Source organism: Fukomys damarensis, unplaced genomic scaffold (assembly GCF_012274545.1).
Source record: "Fukomys damarensis isolate Sample0158 unplaced genomic scaffold, DMR_v1.0_HiC HiC_scaffold_11, whole genome shotgun sequence".
NCBI lineage: Eukaryota > Metazoa > Chordata > Mammalia > Rodentia > Bathyergidae > Fukomys > Fukomys damarensis.
The window spans coordinates 10,524,334-10,547,261 of NW_022900923.1; the positions used below are offsets into that span (position 1 = coordinate 10,524,334).

General features: G+C 42.4%; 1 pseudogene; it reads left to right on the plus strand.

The window, feature by feature from the left end:
- LOC104875176 overlaps window positions 1-22,123 on the plus strand; it is a 100,450-nt pseudogene extending 78,327 nt beyond the window's left edge.
- Window positions 22,124-22,928: the final 805 nt, after the last annotated feature.

Sequence of the window (22,928 nt, forward strand, 5' to 3'; positions counted from 1 at the left end):
CCCCACCTACAAACACTTTAATTCCATTTTTACATTTTCTCATATTTTTTTCCTTTTCCCTTGTTCCCCTTTCCCTATCCTTCTCACTGTCCCCACACCTTTGGTCCTTTTCTTCCTATTTCACGTTGCTAATTGTCCCGCTAACAGGTGTTTTAAAGGGTGCTCAAGTTGAGAGCAACAGGAGGGAGAAAAAGGGATGTATGGGAATTTGAGGAAACTGAGGCCCCTGACTAAGAAGGTTGCCTCTGTACAGCCCCATCTGAGTCCCTCCCCGCAAAAGATTTCAGAACCGGTATTGCAGGGTCATGAACTTCCAACAGAAGCCAGAAATGTAAATATCAGTGTGAAATACTGCAATTTTAGGAATGGTCAGTTATTTAAAATACTTTAAGACCACTCCTCCAAAAGCCTGCAAATATCCCACAGCCACTAGAAATTCTTTTATTTATGCTTTAACCAAATTTACTTTCACTGAAATCTGATTAAACCATACCGACTTTCATCCCTTCCCCTGCTTCCTCAACACCTGGCCTGAGGCTTTTGGAGTTCCAGTCAAACCTGGTAAACACCTCCCAGAACGCTCATTTCAGGCATCGGACCTGTGCACTCCCTGGGAAAGAGTGAAACGGAGCAAATTTCCCTCGCCCTGAACTTTGCCACTGGCTTCCAGCCAGGGGCTCAGGAGGTAGTTAGAGATCAGAAGAAGTGGCTCTGCCTGCTGACGCTGGAAAAGAGCCGCTGACCTCCAGTCTCTATCTGTCCACTTCCTCATCGCTTGTCACTCTCCTTCTCCCTCTGTTACTCTATTACTTCCACTGCTGCTGCCGAAGCAGGGAGAGGCTGGGTACAGACTCAGTGCCTTACTGCACACACGCACACGCACGCACACGGGCACACACACGTGCGCACACACACATACGCACACCCTCCACTTCCATACCCACACATACAGATATAACTGATCCACACATACACAGGGACACACACGTGCAGACACAGCTCTCATTTCCTGACTACTTTTCTTCTTCTCACCTGCTCTTGATCTTCATTTTTACTTTATTTTTCTTGTAAAAAAAATACGATGTGTCTGGGATTTCCAGGGCTACGGAGCGGATTGAGGCAGTGTATCAAACTACACAGCCGTCACCCAGGCTGCTTTGTTCTGGAAATGCCCGAGAAGGACGGGCTGACTCATTTCAGGAATGCTGCTCTTGAGCCCTGGCTCCACTGCCCTCCTAGCCTCTCTACTCACCCTCAGGGCCCTCTTGGAGCCTGCAGACACCCTTCAGGACCCTAGGAGGTGCCTACTTCCCATTCTGCTTCCCCTGCCTGCCTCATGGTGTCCCACCTCCCAGGAATCTGGGCAGAACTGCACAGAGTGACAAGGGGCCAGGTACGCAAACTTCCACAGCTCCACCAATTGTCAGTGCCTGTTGACTGCTGGTGTAAGGTGCTTCTTACTACAGAGGGGGAAAGAAAGGATTTAGATAGTCAGGAGTTAACTGTATTATAATAATACACCTTGACTTATACAGTTCTTATATATTTTATGGGTTTCATGGCAATAATTTATCAAATAGAAGCACATGCATACATATTTTAAGCATTTTTCCAGTTATCATCTCATTTTTATTTTTACAAATAAACTCTATGGCTCCACTGGTAAGATGTTGTCATTTCCTTCTAGCAGATTAGAAAACTTCTGTAGGAAAGGCTTAGAGACTCACTTGATGATGTTGATAATCAGACACAGAAGGTCTCCAAAGACATCCCTGATGTCAAATATTCAAACAAGATATTGGCTCACATGTATTTCCACTGAATTGCATGCACTCTTTTCTGTGATTTTACTCATTTTAACAAAAATATTTAATTATTATTGGTGATCATATCTGTACATGTGATTGAAAATTACAGTGTAGTTGATTATGAAATCACTGTATGATATAACTCAATTAGTATGAGATTAAATACTAGTATATTTTCCTGAATATAAAGCTCTCTTTGCTTTTTCTAATTAGATTAGGCTAAGAAGTACAGAAGGAAAGGTAAATGTGAGAGAGGTATTCATGTGCCATGTGTATCCTTTGCTAAAAGTTTTTAATAATAATACATTGCTAAATTACACTCACTCACGATCTTCTTTTGGGGAAGTTGTATCAATTAGGATGTTTTGAACTAAAAATAACTCTTTTTGCTTTACATGCTGATGGATCTCAGGTATTTGTGACAGTAAAGGAAAGCTGACCAGCACAGTGCCCTTGATATAATATGATGAAAATGGCCCTTTACCTTTATAGTCATTCATGAGAAATGCATCAGGCACATCCCAATAGAAAGTTACCCTATGAAACATTTATCCAGTACTCCTCAAAACTGTCAAAGTCCTTCAAGCCAAGGTAAGTCTGGGAAACTGTCATAGCCCAGAGGAATCAAAGGAGATATGAAGACTAAGCGAGATGTGGTATGCTGAATGGAGTCCTGGAGCAGAGAAAGGACATTAGGAAAAACTGAAGTTATCTGAATAAACTATGCACTTTAACTGCGGAATTAGCAGCAATATGTCAACAGTGGCTCATCAATTCTAGCAAATATAGCATACTAATGTATGATAGTCAAAATAAGGGAAACTGGGTGAGGGATATATGAGAGTTCCGGTTAGTGTCTTCTTAATTGTTTCTATAGCTAAAACTGTCTTTTAAATGAAAGCGTTTTAAAAAGCATCATCTCCCTTCCAGGAGAGGGCAGGCAGGACAGATCCAGAGTGAGCTGATTTAGTAGATTAGCAATTTCAGGGACTCAGCTTCTCTCCACTGGGTCCGCTCTTCTACCCTGGCACAGGCTGACTTCACCTTGTTGGTGTCATGGTTGTAACAGGGCTGGGTCAGTGCCTGTGACACAGGCAGACATGACAACATCCAATGAGAAGACAGGGACGAGCCTCTGGGAGACGTCCCCATGAGACCACTGGCCGAATGGGTGGAGGATCTGCACATGAGCCCATCACTGGTAAGAGAACGAGGTGGCCACAGCAGTCCACTGGAAGCAGGGCTTCCCCTGAGTTTCATGAAGAGACCCCAGAACTACTGGGCTCTTCCATCTCCTACCAAGAAGCTCAGCAACTGGCCAAGCTGCCTTACAAGTGGAAGCCAGAGCCCTCATAACCTGGGTCATGGTTATGTCTGCTGCTCCATCTTGAACACACCTTCTGGTGCCTCTTAAACTCCATCTTTCCAGATTATGTAAATCATTTTGATGACCAGCCCTTAAGGATTCTGTATTAAGATGTGGGTATGTTATTTTTCTATTTTCTTTTCAGTAATTGCTTAATGGCTTCACCGCTCAGTATAACTGCTGATTTCTTGGAATGAAGAGGGAAAGATATTTGGCTCTGGTCCTTGCTTTGGGATCATTCAGATGCACGTACTCCTGGTGCTTTCACATCAGCACTCCATTGTTTGCAGCTCTGATAAGGCAAAACATTCTTCCCCCTGCATTTCATCAGGAAAGAGTAGATGGCATGTGCATATAACAGATCCCCCTCCCAAACCTCTAAACATCTCCCCAGTGCCCAAATCCTATTATGCTATTATGTTCTGTCAATTTCAGTTTCTCCAAATGGTGGTAAATATTCTTAAGGTGCTAGATTTTCTGCTTGTTGCAATATAGTTTCTAGTGGGTAATAAAATAATTATTTGTAAGTAATTACAATCAATATTTGGGCCCTACTGTCTTTTTTGCAAAGGCAAGGTTGGAGAAAATCATTACAATTATAATAGGTCAGGCTTTTATGTATTCAAATGAGAACAATGTCAGAAATCATGGTTGCCTTTTATGCTAAAACCAAGAAAAAAGAAGAAACAGGGCGAGAATGAGAGTAAGTCGAAGACCTAGATGCTTCAAGTCTACTTGTCGAGAGCAGTGGGTGCCATTGCAGCTGGAATCCACTTGGCTTGAGTCCATTCCAGAGGGATAAAAACACCAAACAGGATATTGAAAACCATATTACTCCCTGGCACATAATGTAAACTAAATTTGGTAAAGGTGTATGAACTCAGGGTAAGGAGTAGAGTAAAATTCTTGCTTCCTTTCAGACCCATCTCTTCTCTTTCCATAAATGCAGATAATAAACAAACAATAAAACAGGCAAATAAACAATTATTTAATGATTATTTCAGAGCCTCCATGCCTCTTTCTCTTACCCAAATCCCTAAAAAGGTAAGGTTGTGGGAATGAGTTTTATGACATCTGAAATTACTAGTTCTGAAAGGGGAGAGGTTGTGCATGCCTCTTTGTGTGTGTATATGTGTGTGTGTGTGTGTGTGTGTGTGAGAGAGAGAGAGAGAGAGAGAGAGAGAGAGAGAGAGACAGAGAGAGACCAAAACACACAGAGAGAAACTACAGGACAACTGCAGTAGTCTGATTTGAAAGGAGAGTGTTTTGAACAAAAGTGATCTGATCCCTATCTCACCTAGAAGCTACTTCAGAACCATGGGACGTTGGATCATCTCTACAAAGATAAAGATGCCAGGACAATTTAAAGGCATGGAAAAATGCTAGGAATCAGCTAGCACCTGATTGCCAAGGAACAGTGGAGACCAAGAGAATCCAGCTTCCTCTCATCCCTCCTAGGTATGGCTCTTTGAGAATTCCTTGATAAGTTTTTTTACACATAAATGTGTCACTGAATCTATTACCTGACCTGAGATAGTTGGTGGCCAGTCTGAGTGTATCTATTCTAAACTGGGCTTTGAGAATTAGATAACCCATATTTCTTGGTATAATGTTTTGGGAAATTGTTTAAATTTCTATCAATGATGAATTATGATATGAGAATCATCATCATCATCATCATCATCATCATCATCATCATCTGTTTGGAGAGTTTAGGGTGTGATGAGAAACTAGTAATTTAGAGTAGAGTGACATTAGATAGCTCTTGCTGAATACCATCAATGCATTGGAGAAAGACAACTAAAGCCTTTGAGTAGATAATCACCAATTTAAGACCCCTTTGGAGTATAAGAAGAATTCTCATCTCCTACAGTGAGAGGCAAAAAACAAAAGAAAACAGAAGAAAAGGCTGAGAATCAGCCCTACGACTTAATTAGAAGGTTAATGGAATTCCACAGAAGGTGACATTCTCAATCTCTGCAAGTTTACTATTTCAGAGTCATGGCCTTAGAACCTGAAGCTTGGGATAGGAACATCTGTGTGTCACACAGAGTCCTTGAAACCTGGATTTCCCTCAATCCTAGAGGTCTACAGAGGAGGCCCACTCCTCCCTGTTACAGAGGACCATTCCCTGATGGATGATGCAGAGGTTTCTGTCTTGCAAGTCAACACTGGCCCCTCCCCACTTCAGGATTGACCCCAGGTCCACCCTTCCAGATTGACAACTAGGATCAAATCAGAACATTATTTAGCTGAGAAAGTGCAAGGCTGGGTGAGTGAGGAGGGGGCTTATGCTGAAGGAGCTGTGGAATTACTAAGCACACATGAGCAAAAGTTGGGGAGTGGGGGGGGCTGGATCCTGCCAGTGCTTTACCAAGGACAATAGAATTACGAAGTTGGATCAGGAAGGGGTTTGTTGATGTGGATTCCTTCTCCTATGCTGCACCGTTGTACACTTTGGCAAGGATTCTGGGTGATTACACCCTATGAGTGTACTATCAGGTTGGTCCTCAGAAACGTGGGAACAATAGTGAGCTACACTAATTGAAAAAGAACTATTACAACTCCTATAGAAAATGACGGAAAGACTCAGATGACTGGATATACTATGAAAACCTAGAACATCTACCCGCTGAGTATGTTACTTGGGAGGCTTTGAGGATGCTCCAAAAGGTGAGAGATAAATCCCATGAAGATCCAGATCCACAGTGAATACATAAGGATCCTGTGTTCTGAAGACTGTCAGGGCATCCTCTCCAAAGCAATATGAAATATGCTGGTAAAATAGGCTTTGGTGTTTTGAGAAACTTAGCTTGGCTATCCTCTGAGGGCTGTGGCTGATGCAGAAGTGTGCTCCCTCACAGCATTGAGACCGATACGATCCCCAAATACTTGAGGCCAGATGATAGGTTTAGCATCAGAATCAAAGTGGATACAGTGGCTGCCAGTGCTTGGCAATCCCAGCCACAGACTAGCTGATAGCTGACAAGGGCATTGCTCAGTCTACAGATCAAAAGAAATCAGGAATGGATGCTCATGAATGGATAGAGGGCAGGCATCCCAGTAAAACCCCACAATCCCTTATTCAGTCTCTATGCCTGGCCCAGTTCTCAGACTTGGAATCCACTTACTGCAGTAGGAGCTGGGGCCTTAGGAGCAAAGTCTTCTATCACACCAGGGACTACATATGATTGTGACGCTTCTATTATTTTCCCAAAGGAACCAGTGCCCTTTACTCAGGTAACTGTAGAGTGGGGAAAAGGGATACCAAGACATTTCCAGGATTCTTGGACATACATTCTGGTTCTAGTTTTTTGTTTTGTTTTGTTTTTGTACCGGGGATCGAACTCGGGTCCTTATGCTTGCGAGGCAGGCAGCGGAACCACTGAGGTAAATCCCTGGCCCTCTTGGACATGCATTCTGAGTTCACATGATGTGAAGCACTTTCATGCTCCTTCTATTGGAATAAGCTATCTTGGGGCTCAAGTAGTAAGTGAAAATAAGACCCAGACTGATTCACGGTGAGCCCAGGGCTCCACGAACCCACCAAGTGGTTATTTCCTTAGTGTGGATTTGTCAGTGGAACGGACATGCATGGTCTTTGGCAGAAACCCATGATGTAGAGGTTTCTGTCTTGCAAGTCAACACTGGTCCCTTTGATGTGAGAATTTGTGGGGTCACAAATCCAAGTATAAAAGGTCAGATAGTAGACTTCAAAACTGTTCTGTACCAAAATATTCTTTTCATTTATTCAATGACAATGAAAACAGTATTGCACCCTGAGGGAAATGGTAGAGATTAGTGCTACTCATAAAGCCTGAAAGTATCCTGGAGTAGGGGCACTAATCATAGACCTCATGTAATTCACCAGTCTGGGCCCTGCAAAAAATGGAGAGATTCTAGCTGGGCGTGGTGGCTCACACCTGTAATCCCAGCACTCAGGAGGCTGAGGCAGGAGGATCGCTGTGAGTTCGAGACCAGCCTGGGCTGCATAGTGAGTTCCAGGTCAGTTCCAACTACATAGTGAAACCCTGTCTCAAAAAATGAAGGAGAGATTCTGGAGGATGTTAAAGTACCACAAACAAACTCAAGTAAGCCATAGTCCCAGTTCTTGTGCTATTACAGATATGGCTTGTTATTGTTTTGCCAGAACATGAAAATGTGTTCTCAGATACAGGGTGAGTGACTTTTCCCACTCCTGTCAGAAGACCATCTCAGAAGTTTAAGTGGACATAGAGTAGACAATAGCATACATTTACTTCTTGCTCCAGACCTACGTTAACTTTCCTGATGTCTGCAATAATCTAGTCCAGAAGAATCTCAGAAAGTCTAGACTTTTGAAGAAAATCATATTGGTCCACTAACTTGATGATACCAAGTCAATACGTTCACATGAAAATGATGGGCAAATCAGAGACTCTGCCAACACATGTTCTCCAAAGAGTAAGAGACAAACTCTACGAGGATTCAGGAGTCCCGCATATCCATGAATATTTAAGTAAAAGACAGTGTTGTTGCATTTCATACCTTCTTTCACTAAGGAGGCACATAACCTCATAAACCTCTTAGGATTTGGGAGGCAGCATTTCCCCACTTGGAAATACTGTCCTGATACATTTATCAAGCGAAGTGAAAGCTCTGCGTGGGACACAGAGCAGGGAAAGTCTCCACACCAGGTCTAGGTGGTGATGGAAGCGGTCCTGCCGCTGGTGTCATATGAGTACCCGGCCTTCTGTTATTAGAGGTGTATGTGGTGGGAGAAGATGCCGTGGAGTTTATGGCAAGCCAGTAGGCGACTCACAACGAGGAGCCCTGGCGTTCTGGAGCACAGTCATACCATCTGTAGCAGAGAACTACATACCATTGGAAAGAATAGCTCCAGGCATGCTAGTGGCCTTGGGTGGGATGGAGTGTCTAACCATGGCACAGGAAGTGACCATATATCCAGAGCTGCCCGGGATAATCTGAGTTCTGTGCAACTCATCAAGTCATAAGGTCGTGTGGGCCTAAGCAATCCATCATAAGGTAAGAGTCGTATGTCCAGTGTGCGACATAAACAAGGCAAATCAGCAAAAGACAGCACGTGAGCAGGTGGGCCAGACCTCGCATCATCACCACTGTGACACCAGCTCCTCTCCCTTAGCTCATGCGTATGATGATCACCACTGTGATCAGGAGGATTTGCACAATCTCTTATTGATTATCTAATGGAGAAAGGAAAAAGTGAACTTTGTTCTATGGGAGAGCCAGATGAGTTGGTGGATACAAGTCAAAAATGGATAGTGACTGCATGGCAGTTCCTCCTAGGAGTGATCTTATAGTAGGTAAGGAACTACTCCTTTGAATAGGAATAGCTTTATCCCTCTGCTGGGTATCTTTCCAAAAGAATTAAAAGAATCATACCACAGTGATATATGCATACCTATGTTTATAGTGGCACAGTTGTAATAGCTAAAACTTGGAAACAGCCCAATTTCCCATCAATTGGAGACAGGAAAAAGATTTTTTCTTTTATAAAATGGAACTCAGACATAAAGAGTGAGAAACCAGAGTCATTTATAGCTAAATGGAAGCACATTGAAGTGATGCTCTTTTTTTTTTTTTTGGTACCGGGGATCGAACTTGGGCCCTTGTGCTTGTGAGGCCAGTGCTGGAATCACTGAGCTAAATTCCAGGCCCCGAGGTGATACTCTTAAGTGAAACAAATAGGACACACTTGACTAAATAGCCAACAGTTTCTCTGGCGTGAAAAACTAAAAGTGTAAAGAAGGTTCAAATGGTAAAATTGTTAATGTGAAATAGGAAGAAAAGGGACAAAGGAGTAGGGAAAAAGGGAAGCACAGGGGAAAAGAAATAAGGGAAAAGAAAACTATGAAGAAAGGAAAAATGGAAGCAAAGTTTTTGTAAATAGGGAAGGGTGAAGGGGTGAAGAAGGGCAGGTGGGGTAAAAATAAGAACCAAGATACATCATGTAAAGGGACAAGATCCCAATGATGAATGTAACTGTATTGTTTACCTTAAATATACTAATAAAGTTAATGGAAAAAATAGGAGGAGCTTTGAACTATGCACTTGTTCATCCACTTTTGAGAAAACACAAGTGATCCACAGAGAGGTTTATGGACAATGGCAAAAGCTATTGTAGCAGACTGACTAATGGGCACCTTGTAACGCCCAGCTGAACTGAGTCAGTGTGGTCTGGGCATGGAGGATCCACCTGAGGATTGTTACCAATGGCCATAAAAAGAGAACTAGAGGTCAAGATCTTGGCCTAGGAGAAGCTTACTGCGGATGGTTTTCCTGATGCGAACTTGGCTGTTCTCACTGGAGGAGAAGCTCAGGGCCTCACTGTCACTGGGAATGGCTGCTGTTCTCATCAGGGGAGCTCTGATCTTCACTGTGAGCATCACTTCCTGGCTCCAGTGTGGATCCCTCACCTGGTGGCACAAATCCTTTATCCCACCAGCATAGGTTTCCTGGCTTCCATGACAGGCGTTTGGGCCTTCCAGGTGCAGATCATCAATACAGGCAAGCATGAAACTTTGCTGTGGGCTCTAGGCCACTGGCCGGACTCAACGAGGACTTTGCCTTGGTCTCTGAGCCTTTAGCTGGACTTGTGCGGGAAACTGCTGGGATCCAGGCCCTTGGCCGGATTCTTTAGGCCTCTAGTGTGTGGTTAATCTCTCTTGCATGCCTTGCATTTGACTTTTTGGGTGATTATCATAAGATAATCTTATAAATTATGTGTCCTGTATTTAACCTATTCCCTTGCTAAAAGCCTGACTACAACAACTATCCTGGAAGGAGAAATACTAAAAATATCAGGGATAAAGACTCCAGGGAAGAGAAAAATGGACAGGACTACGGGAGTAGGTGTAAAAAGGAGAGCTCTTCACCAATGTCTTTTCCTCCACTTTGTAATGCCGAGGATTGAATCCAGGACCTCAGGCATGCTAGAAAAATGCTCTACAGTTGAACTACAGCCCAGGTCTGCCATAACCTTTTAATGTCTTCTCTAAAGTAGTAGAGTATCTACTATAGAAGAAGAACTAAACAGCAAAACACACGAGATGGTTCACCAGTCATTGTCAGCCAACCTCTATCACTGGCCACCTAATGTGGATACAATCGGTGCATAAACATAGTAGCTCCTACCTCAGGGTTGGAGGCTCTGTATAAGTTCATCTGCATGCAGCCCCACTAATCATCACCACTATGGAGCATCCAGTCTTCAGGCCACAGAGACAAATGCTGAGCCTCAGATGGAGCACTATTCCTCACAGAGATCAAACATCCCCTTCAAGGGAAGTTGATAACATTATCCTGTTTCTACTCCAGAAGGGGAAGTGATTTATCATGATTAGGATCTATAATTATTGCCAGGTACAGGTTTAGTTTTCTTGCCTAGAGGACCTAAGCTACCATCAGGAGGCCTAAAGAGAGTTTGTTCCATTGCCTGGTAGCCCATGTTGCATAGCATTGCACAAAGTAATGCACTTTACAACAAAGGGGAAATAGTAGGAAGTATTTGGCCTTGGGCTGTACTCATACTGCCACATATTGTACTGACTAGAAACTGCTGGCCTGAGACAGTCTTGGAAAGGAGCAATTAAGGCACCAGCTTGAAGATAACATGGTGCAAGTATGGGACTCCAACCTCTAGGGTGCCAAGAGAATGACCATTGCATGGTACTGTGTCTCCACAGAATACATGGATCTGGAATCAAAGTGTAAGGAGACAAAGTCCCACCCATGGTACTCTCAGTGACCTATTTGGAGAATCTGTACTTCGCACTCCATCTTCTGAAGATAGAGGTTTGGATCCAACAAGGGGAAAGCACCCACCAGGGGGCAATGCAAGGGTTTCACTAGACTGATTTGTAGCTGCCATCTGTCCCTCTAGGATCCTTAGGGCCAGAGACTATCAGGTGAGGAAAGGAGTCACATCCTAGCAGGACTGATGATTTTGATCATTGTGAGGGGGATGGGCTGTTATACAACCAGGAAAGGGACAATGTGCATGCCTCTCAGGTGACCTGTGTTGCTGCTGACTGATATTCCTCAGCAAATTTCTATGATAGACAAGCACAGCATGCACAGCCTGAGATGCGCAGGGTGACCAGTTGGCCCACTAGGTAAGCTGTCTGTGTCATCCGTGATGCTGGCAGTGTGGAGTGGGTAGAGGAGGAAAGGTGCAGTGATATTCCTACAGTCAGTGACTGCAGTTCATCCTACCCTCCTGCCTTTTGCCAAGATGATGAGAACCTTACAGGCATGATCGGGGGCAAGGAAGGCGAAGTCATTACACAAGGAATTAGTGGACCCAAGTGCAAGAGGACTGAACACAGTAGCTGTCATGGCTGAAGGCCAAGATCTTCACTCAGGACCCAGGCATTTCTCCAGCCTCACCAAGCATTGGCTGCAGTCAACTCACACATGTCCCCCCGCCAAAGGGTGGTGCCCCAGCCCAGCTATACCCCTTCCCAGGCACAGCTCATATCCAGTGATAGGGGATGATATGGGGTAGTGGACATGGGCTGAGAAGGCCCAGCCCCTTTGCCTCTGTTCAGTCTAATTCTTCAGGAGCATCCAGCTCCAGAGCACGCTGTGCAGTTGAGGCCTCTTGAGTTGTCTTCTCCTTCTGTCCAGTCTTGCAACCAGGTATGGATCACCCAGGAACACTTCCCCTTCAATGTGCTGCAGACACATCTCTGTCTCAGGGGTTGGTTTTGAAGACAACCCTAACCTGAGACAGCCTGCCACAGGATTTATAGTAGAAAACAGCAGTATCTGCTTCAATCAGTATCTGCATCAATGGCACTACAGCAATCTTTCCAGGAGGTTAAACCTAAATAGAAACACGGAGATGAGTGGGGATGAATACAGTTTTCTGCTAACTCAGGCCCCAGCATTTCCATACCAGGCCTACCCAAGCTCCGTCACCCCACCTGCCTCTATCTGTACAGGAGCTAAGAGAACAAAGGTTTTTGGTTTAGCACTTCATTGTGTTACAACAAAAATGCAGCAGCCAAAATAGAAAAACAAAAAAAAATGAAAAACACCCAAAGCATTAAAAGGTGTTAACTTTCCAGCCAATCACATAAACACCCACGGCTACCTCATCTCTTTTTGTTACTGATTTTTTGCATTTATACTCCGAGCATAAAGAGTCTCAAACAAGATCTCTGGCAAGTTAAAGGAAAGACTCATATTTCAATTTCAGTAAACTAACTTGTGTTTAATTTAAATTTCAGTGGTTTTAGTTGAACTTGAATGTTGGAGAGGACAGGAGAGAGCAAAGTTACTCCCGTTGTCATGGTAGTCTCAACTGGAACAGATGTTTAAAATTCACTGTTAGGTAAAGAGCCACATTCAAAACTTTACTTCTATTGGGTGATGAATATTTCAAACTTTTACTTTTCTTTTCTCTCTCTCTCTTTCTTTCTTTTTTTTTTTTTTTTTTTTTTTTTTTTTTTTTTTTTTTTTTTTTGCTGACAAAACTTTGGGTTTTTTTTTTCTCCCATCAGGAAGGCACGCTCATTCTGCAATACTGCCAAATATAACAAACATCTACAGATGGGTTGGTCTGCAGCTGGAGGCTTTAACTTTGTAGTATTTATTTGAAATATCCCAGCCAGCAGAGCAAGGCTAAAGCACAGTGGGCACAATTCACAATGTTTTGGCTCTGGAGCAAATAGCAGTTGAACTTAGTTTTTGCAGCTAAAATGGAATTTATGCAGATGTGCTTTGCACTAAATTCATTAAACAATTACATCCTGGTGCAGTTTTCACATTTTTGTAAAGGATCTGCATAAGCACTAATTAGATCTAAAACAATGTTACTGGGCAAATTACAGTGCCGATTGTTTTCCTCATCTTGCATTCCGCATTTGCTTTGCAGAGATGATGATAATTTAGGTGCAAGCCATACAAATGCTGTTTTTTGTTACATTTACTAGAAATATTTATTTTAAACGTACTATAGATTAATTGATAATGTACGCATTTTAAAAGAGCCTCCAAATGTTTTCTCACCGACACTTACTGGTAAAATTCAGTCTGTGAAAAATACAGTAGCTGAAACTTCTCACAATCGCTAAGTGGCATTTTCCTCTGTGCGGTTTGCTATTGAAAGGCAACTTTGCATTTCATTTGGCTTCAAGTACAAGCTGGGCTCTCTGAATTACAGCAGTGCCTTTCAGAGTGCCGCATTTGCGGTAAAGGCACACAGACGCTCCTAAACAATTCCCAGCCGTGGCAGCCCACGCTACCTCTTCTGTGGTCTATCGGTTGAAAAGGGTGACTTTGTGTTGGGAAATTATGCAATGTCTTAAGGCGCTCAGATAACGTTTTATTTCTCCCATATTTGTCTTTCTATATCATTAAATGCAGGAAGGCATATTAACATTTAGACATAAAATCAACTCTGCAGAAGGGAGGACATTCCAATAGGATTTCTATGGCAACATTGAATGTACCAACTTCATTCAGGACTTGCTCCAGCCTGGAGTCACCTCCCTTAGTGCTGTCATCCTAGACATTCTTCAATTCGCCTGGCCAGCCCTGCAGTTGGAGCCCTGAGAGTAACCACTCTGTTCTCACACAGGATAACCGGTACTACAACTAGCATTATCTCCATCCCTGGGAAGGAGGCCAATGCGGTGAATCAGTTTGGCTGCTGATTTTCTCAAAACCACTCCTGTTGTTGGACTTTTAAAGTGGTTGTGGTTATTGTTTGATGGAGCCAGCCATGAAAGGCCAAGCTAGCTGTGAATGCCAGCAAAGATTAAGAGGCAAAACTGAACTCCAAATGTAATCAAGGTACAAGTCCAAGTTCAAGATATTTGGAAATATCTCTTCATGGTGCAGGAGTACTGATTATTAATGCAAATCATAGCGAGTATTAATGGTGCTCTCAAAATTTAGCATTCAAGTTCACTTGCTTTACTGAATTGTTTTTTTTAACCTTTATGTGGGTCTTTCCATTTCATTCTGTGCTTTTTGCTAGGTAGGAAAGATTGTAAATAGAGGGGTGATAATAATTCCTTCTACTGACTTAATTGGCAAGCCTGAAACTGCTGCGCTGGTTGAATATGAAATTATATCCTCCTTAAAGGAAAATATAATTTAGCACTAGCTTTGTTGTTTAAAAGTAAAATGCATGATACTGTGAAAACAGGCAAAGTATGTTTATAATACAAATGTTACTTTGGAAGATCAGGAAAAAGACAATAATTAGTATTTCCTAACTTGAACACCAAGTTCTTAATGCTTTACCCTTGGAAATTATTTGATTCTATACTTTAATTCTATTTTGTTTTTCTACCGAGAAGGACAATAGCACAATGTAATTTTTACCGAATTAAACATAAATGTGAAACTTATTTCTCAAACTTCCAAAAGTTGCCTTTGCAAGGAAATGCCTTTGCAAGAAACTCTACCCTAAACACTGGACGTTATTACCAACTGGAAGAAAGTTATTGTGACAACATTATCAGCCTTGACAATTTTACTTGCTCCTGTGGCTAATAAAAGGTATATGCAACTTCTGAAGAGGTAATTACATGAAGCAGCAGAGTTCTTGGTAAAACTGACTGAATTTTTGTACCTTTTGGCAGAAGGGTTTTTGTGGATGGTACTACTTACTGTTCCTTTCATTTTAAGCCCCTGTGTAGGGTCCATTTTGGCCTTATGGTAACACTTTTTTTTTTTTGCTTCCAGGCAGGGAGTTTACCTGAGGTAACTCTTGATTCCATTTGTCCCTCTACTTCTTTCCTGGCCTTCCTTCTCCCCTCCAGAAAGAATTTCTCTATTGCTTCTTGAGGCCAAGTACCATGTTTGATGCTCACGTGGGTGAGCCAGAGGGCCTCTCTTTTTGGGGGTCATGCTGTAGTAGGGAACACTCATAATCCTTATCCAACAAGGCACACATTTGATTCTCTTAAGTTATTTACTGGGAAAAACGCAGAGGTTGGGTGTCATAGTGCGATAGGCATTTTCCATTTGTTGGGATGAACCCAATTTTATTAGTCAGAATTTATTATTCAATAGAATATTACATGTGTAAACTGACCCACTACTGTCCTTCCAAGAAAAATATGAACTAGTTATAATTGAAGATACTGAAAAGTTCCTCTGCCCCCAGCATGTCTTCCCATATAGCCCTGTTGAAATTGCCAGCATTAAAACTCCCTCTTAAATGAATCTTCTTTAAGGAGCTTATCTCTTTAACAGGTTTAACTTCATATTAACCAGATTAACTTTACACCATCAGGATTCTCAAGCACTGTTGGTAGGAATTTTCCAGTCAAGATATTGCTTCTACACTGGACATGTAACTAATTCTCTACTTGCAATTATGTCATCTGTGTGTCCCAGACAGAAAGTACACTGTGTTAGTCAGCTTTCTGTTACTATGACACAATACCTGAGAGAAACAATTTAAAAGGAGGAGAGGGTTTGTTTTGGCTCATGACTTTAGAAGTTTCAGTCCATGGTTGCTTGGCTCTATTACTTTGGCCCTGTGGTGGCACAGTACAGCACGGCAGGAGTATGTGGAAGAGGAGGTCTATTTACCTCATGGTGTCTGGAAAGAAAAGAGAACGTCAAAAATCTCTCAAGTTTCTAGCGTCCTTTTTGAGAGCAGTCCCTCAGTGACCTCACTTCCTCCCCTGAAGCCCCACCTCTTAAAGATTCCACCATCTTCCAATAGTGCCATGAGCTGACCCTTCAACACACAGGCCTAGCAAACTATAGCTAACTTCCCGCTCTGCCTAAGAGAAGAGATTCTTGCATTGGTACTTCTCTATCACAATGGCTGACACCACAGAGAAAGGACCCTGGGGATCATTTTAAGTTATACAGTAGTAAGTGAGACTTTGCTTAATCTGAAAGGAATTTCATAAAACCATTTCTACTCACTGGTTTGCAATATGAGGAAAGATAAATTGTAATGGGGAGAGGGAGCCAGGAGCCCACAGGTAGCTCAGACAGTGCTGGGAATCTGGGTACCTGGCCCCACAAAGTACTCGGAAAAGTTTAAAAAGAGTGGGATCTAGAAGAGACTGTACAGTTTACCTGGAGTTCAGTCTGACCAGTAGCTCTAAGCCTTGCTTTGAAACATTCCATAAAACATATGTAAGGAAGAAATTCAGAAGTGGACTAGGCTGTCCTGTGTTTAGGCATCATATTTTTGTTAGTTTGACAACACTTAAAAGTACCTAGTACTTTGGAGAATATAATGAAGCTCAAGGCATGTGGTTCTCCCTGCCTCTAAACTCTGCTCAATGGAAGCTGGAACAATATCTGGCATTCCTCCTTTTGCCCTGAAAGCATAGCACAGTATCTGCTTATTGGCAGAGACAGGCACCTAACAGATTTCCAGTATAAATTAGTAGGCAAGCAAGTCCGTAAGAGAGCTCCCTAACCCAATTTATTTGCATCATAGAGGATTAGTACATGTTAATTGGGCCATGAAAACTAAAGAAGGCTTTCAGAGAAAGGGAATGGCATAAGTAAAGCCAAAGAGATATGAAAAGACATGGTGTTGGGAAAAACAACATGGTGTCAATAAAGCGGAGTGCTCAAGGTGGATCACAAAGACGTAAAATTTGTGTGGTAGATACAAATCAGGCTTGCATCCTGTGGGCCATCCTGAGGACTGTGGGTTCTGCTCTGTAGGTAATGAGAAGTCAGGTGAAGGGTTTTAAGCACAAATCACTCTCATGTACATTACGTACTCTCTTATAATCATAGTACCGCTGTATACTGAAGTTTACTGTTCACCAGATGCACATCGATGTGGATTTACATACCTTTTCCTGCTTTACAGGAGACAGAACCTCCAGACAGAGAGATTAAATACAGTAACTTGCCCAAGATCTCACTGTTCAGTGAAGAATTTGGACTTGACACAGGTCTTATTTACTGAAGCAAGCAGCAGGGCGAGCCTGCAGGATTCACAGAAGTGTATCACACTATCACGGGTTTGGGACATCACTAGACACCAGGGAAAAGCAAACCATAACCACAAGATACTACTTCATCTCCACAGGGATTACAAAGAAGAGAAAAATCAGATAATGCTAAGTGCTGGAAAGGATGTGGGAAAATCAGAACCCTCACATATTCTGGTAGAAGTGGAAAATGGTTCCACTGCTTGGATACAGATTAGAAGTTCCTTGACTGATCCAACACAGAGTCACATATGATCCAGTCATTTCACTCCTAGGCGTACACTGTAGATTGAATGTCTATATGTTAGAATGTATGTGTTAAGTCCTAAGGCTCAGTGTGATGGTATTTGGAGGTGAGGCCTTTTGGAGGTGATTAGGTCACAAGGGCTCCATGCGTAGACTTCGTGCCCTTCTAAAAGAGGCCGAAAGGAGCGGCCTCCCCCTGTCACCATGTGAGTTTATACTGAGAAGATGGTCACCTAGGAGCCTGGAAATGGGCCTGAACCAGACACCACATCTGACTGCACCTTCGTCTTGGACTTTCCAGCCTCTAGTACTATGAGAAATAAGCCATCCAGCCTGTAGTATTTATGATAGCAACCCAAATGACAAGGACAGTATACAAATCCAAGAGAAATGAAAACACGTTCTCACATAAAAATGTACACATGAACATTCACAGTTGCACTGTTCATGATAACCAAAGGAGGGAACAACCCAGACGTCCATTAATAATTGAAGAGACAAAATGTGGGATATCGGTACAATTTTTGTTTTGGCCATAAAAAAGACTGAAAACAGGGCCTTGAAAAGACACTAGTAAAGTGATGTTCATACATCATTACTCACAGTGGTCAAAAGTCCATCACACACAAATATCCATCAATGGATACATAGAAAAACAAAAATGTGGTGTATCTGCAGAACAGAATATTACTCAGCCTTAAAAAGGAATTCCTAACAGGTGCTACCATACAAAAGGACCTTGAGAGCATCTTGCTAAGTGAAATAGTGATCTACTGTATATAAGTCAGTATATAAATACTGTGTGATTCTTATATAAGGCACCTAACATAGTCAAATTTATAGACAGAAAGTAGAATGGTGATTGCCAGGGGCACAGGGTAGTAGGAACAGGGAATTATTGTTTAGTGGGTACATAATTTCAGTTGTAAAAGAAGAGTCCCAGATACGGATTGCACAACAGTGCAAATGTTTCTTTAGCAAAATGTTTATTGGTCCATGTTATATTTACATAACGATAACATCCATCACAGGGAATTGTTACCTGCTCGTGACGTATCCCCCTTCCTCCTGTTCTTCCTCATTCTGTCTCTCCTCTACCCCTCTCGCCCTCCCCATATACAAAAGCCTTGATGAACTTTTCACTAAACAATGTCTAAGGTGGTAAATTTGATGTTAGGTGTATTTTGCCACCAATTTAAAAGAGAAAGCAGGGGTTGCCTGCATTGTTAGCTGGATGTCTGAAAGGTTCACAGGGTCAGGACAAACAGCTGGCTTTGGACCCTCACAGGCCTGGGGCAGGGTTCTGCTCCATTGCATGGTAACTGGGTGTCCCAGTGTCAATTTCTCCAAGATACAAATGGTAGGGAAGGAAAGACCTCTTCATTTGAGGTCAGAGCAATAAATAAAATAAAACTGTTCTTGTGTACATTCGTTTCTATTAAAGCTACACTAGGTTACACAAACTCAGTGTCCATGCAGCGAGGGCTGCTAGATAAAATGCAGGACACGCAATTGAATTTGAATTTAATGTAAACAATGAAAACTTTTTAATAATAACTTCTTCATGTAAATGTGTCCCAAATGTTACATTATACCCTATGCGATACTTGGGATATATTTACCTGAAAATAAATTTTTATTGTTTATCTGAATTTAAATTCACCAGAGTGCCCTGTATTTTATTTGGTAAATACAGGTCTTACACGGAACATTATTGTTTTATCACTTAAGTAAGTGACAAAGTTTAGCTCTGAGAGAAAAAAATTTTTTCCCCATACTCTGGACATTTTTTCTTCTTGTCCAATTCTGTGTTTGGCTGTCATCAAAGATGCAGGACAGGCACATGGCTTAATGACCAAAATGACAACTGACAATGGGACTGATTTATTAATCTTCTAGTTTGCCTCCTAATTAATCCATTTTAAACAAACAATATCATGAACAGATTACCTGCTGTATTTCCTCTGCCCCCGTTAAGCATTGTGAGAAGTCTCTTGCTATGTGCTCTGCTCCTCCTTCCCTAATTTTCCTCAAAAGTAAATTTTCATCTGTGAAGATGGTGACTTTAATCAAATTAGTAACAGTTAAGACGGCCATCCACTAAAACTTTAATGAGCGATTCTCCATCCATCTTGGGGCATACAAGATGTTGAATGTGATGTAAAACCATTGGTCCTACTGTCCCTGGACAGTCACCCACTGGGTCAGTGCTGCGTCCTTGAAGTGCAGTCCACTGAGAGGACAGTGGTCATCTTAACCAATCAGAAGCACAACAGCCAAGCCTTATATACTTACGGATTTCTGTGATTTGCTAGATCGGACCTGCTACTTCTCCATGAAAGGTGGCATTTGATTTCTTGGAATAGTGGTGATGGCAACCTGAGAATCAGGAAGTCAAAGCTCAGTTCCTGCCCAAGGGCCAGACCTGAGCAGGGAGTCACTGGCTGTGGGTGGACAATGAGGGACAGCGAGTCCCCTTGAGAACAGACAAAGAAGTGTCCATCAGAGAGCTGAGGACAGTGCCAAGCCTGCGCCAGTGTAGAAAAGATGCTTTGGTAAAAGTCACCTTCCAGGTTCTGGGGCCCCAGCTTCTCCTCAGGCTGAGGGTCTCAGGGATGGGTGGTGGACCTTCTTCTGTCCCATTCTGTCCTCCCTGCCTCACCAGCCATTGTCTCCCTGTGCCACCACTGGAAAACCTCCTGACCCGTCTTCTCTGACAGACTCGGCTGTGGAAATGCCCCCAGGGCCTGTCCTGGATTCCCACGGTGTTGAGAAGTCACCTTTCTGACACTGTACTTAGGGCTTTAACTGAATATCCAGCTTATTAAAATGACAAACTCAAAAGCCTGGTTTCCTAAAGCTTCTATGTTACAAATCTGGTTATTCCATTTTTAAATCTGGTAAATTTTATGTTCAATAAGAGGAAACACTTTTGATTAGTTTTTTTTCTTTTCTCTTTTAAAATTAAATTTATTTTTAACCAATACATAAAAACATAAAAGTTGTACATATTAAGGAAGTAACTTTTGATATTTTAATACATGTGTATATTGTGGAATTGACTAGTTTTTGATTGTCTTGAGTTGAAAGGACTAAATTTCCATTATATCATGAGTGTCATTTACCTTAAATATTAGTTTCCTTTCAACATTTTAAACTGCAGTGAGAAATTTAATACCCTTTTCTTTCAGAGCAATTCAAATGTTTGCTTTGGCTTAATGTGACCCTAACAAACAAAATCTTTCATTTTTTTCTTTTTCTGGTATGCAGGATTGAACCTAGACAGTACTGAGTCACATCTCCAGCTCCCCACCCCGCTTTTAAAATTCTCAGGCAGGATCTCGCTGAGTCGCCCAAATTGTCCTACAACTTGCAATCTTCCTGTCTCAGCCTCCAGAATGCTGGGATTACAATTGTGCCTCACAACGTCCAGCTCTTCTGATGTTTTTTGAGGTTTTTCTAAATCTTGTAAACTGCAAATTATTAAAGCTATGAACTTCAAGTTCTAGTGAATAGTCTACTAGTGTTTACAAACAAAGTAAAGTTACAGCATTCAGCTTACAGATTATAAGTTTTGAATTGCAGTGGATGGAACTTGGATAGGATGTGGAACCCAAGAGCCTTGCAGGCGGGGCTGACAGTGACCTAGGCCCTTGGTCAGCACAGTTGCTGGTGTGCGCTCAGGGAGGGTGGGGGATGCGGTTCCTGTTTTTTTTTTTTTTTTTCAGCTTTAATTGAGTTTATTGGTACATTTTAGGGATACAGTACAGTTACATCCATTGTTGGGATCTTGTACCTCTACATGACAAGTCTTGGTTCTCATTTTTCCCCCTTGTCCCTGCCCTCCCTTCACCCCCTCCTCCCCTCCCCATCTACAAACACTTTATTTCCATCTTTTCATTATCTCACATTTTTTTCTTTTCCCTTTTTACCCTTCCCCTACCCATCCCACCTTCCCTACACTTTTAGCTCCTTTCTTCCCATTTCTCTATGTCAGTAATCTTATTAGGATCTTATGTATTATTGCAGATTATTCACACCAGGGAAACTATGCGGTTCCTGTTTTTGAAGCACATTTTGAGATGTGTCTAGGAGCAGCTGGGAATGCAGGACCGAAGACTGGAGCAAAGATTCTATCCCTGGAGTACAGGGAGAGAAAACAACCAAAGCCCAATTGACTCCAGGATTTTGGAGACACAGTGCCGTCTAAGGATGGACCCAGAGAAACCAGCAGGGTACAGTCAGCCATCTGCGACTGTGGGCCTTGTGTTTCCAGACTACAGAGGAGCCCTGTGACTTCCTACACTTGCTGTGATTTCACTGGGTGTCTCTGATAAATCTTTAACTTTTGGGCTCAAATCTCTCTCTCCACCAGATCATGATGATAGTAATAGTTTCCACACAAGTGGAGGGGGAAAAATGACACCGAATCCCCAACTTGCTTCCAAGAAAGTGGCTGTTATTAAAGTAAAGTTGAGGCTGAGAGCATTGTCGTGGAATTGTGTGCTTAGCATAAACGAGGAGGCCCTGGGTTCCATTGTCAGCACCACGCAAAGAAGGAGATGAAAAAGAAGGAGAGGAAGAAGGAGGAACAGCCCTGGGAGAGAGGAGCAGAAGCTGGAGAGATGCTTGCATAACCACGGAGGACTCAGAGTCACCAGGATTACATGTGCGGATGGTTAAGCAAGAGGAACCAGTCAGGAGGCACCCTGGAGGTCAGAGATGTGTTCAGTATTAACTACATGCCGCGCTGGCAGATTTTATGAATGTAAAAAAAGAAACCTCATCTTTTTTTTTTTTTTTTTTTTTTTTTTTGGTACCGGGGATTGAACTCGGGTCCTTGCGCTTGCAAGGCAGGCCACCGAACCGCTGAGCTAAATGCCTGGCCCTACCTAATCATATTTTAAAATATGGATTACATTGAAATTTAAATTCCTAATAATGATATTGGATTAAATGAGATGCAATTTAAATTAAAGATTCACTTTTTAATATTGACACTTGGGAGTATTAAATTGCATGTGTGAATTTTCTTTGTGTGGGATAGTGCTGGGTTACAGTCATCAGTAAGATGATGAAGACCAACTCAGTGTGCCATCTTTGTCCTTGAGGTGGAAGAGAAGAGAATCCATGGAGCTCATATCCCAGTACTGGAGACCTCATAGAGTCGTCAGCGATTTCCCCATTTCCAAACAAAAAGCATCACATGTGAGATGGTGCAGGTCCATAATACTACATCACAAGTCCTTGGGTCATATAGCATTTGGAATTCTGAATTGTTCAGATTTTAGAAAGTGGAGTCCACATCATACATGACATCCTAGTAAGGTCTGGGACAGCGCCCATAAGCACTCATTTCAGTAGTGAAAACATAGGGAGATTCATGGTTAGTGGGAAATAAGGACTCCAGATGGTCTCAGCTCAGCTCAAGATGAGTTCTGATGCTGTAGGACTTGAAGGTCCCTAGGAAAATTCCTGTGGAAAATTTAATCCCACAGTGGGGCCTTTAAGAGGTGATGGAGTCCTGCAGGCTCTGTTCCCATGCATGGGTTA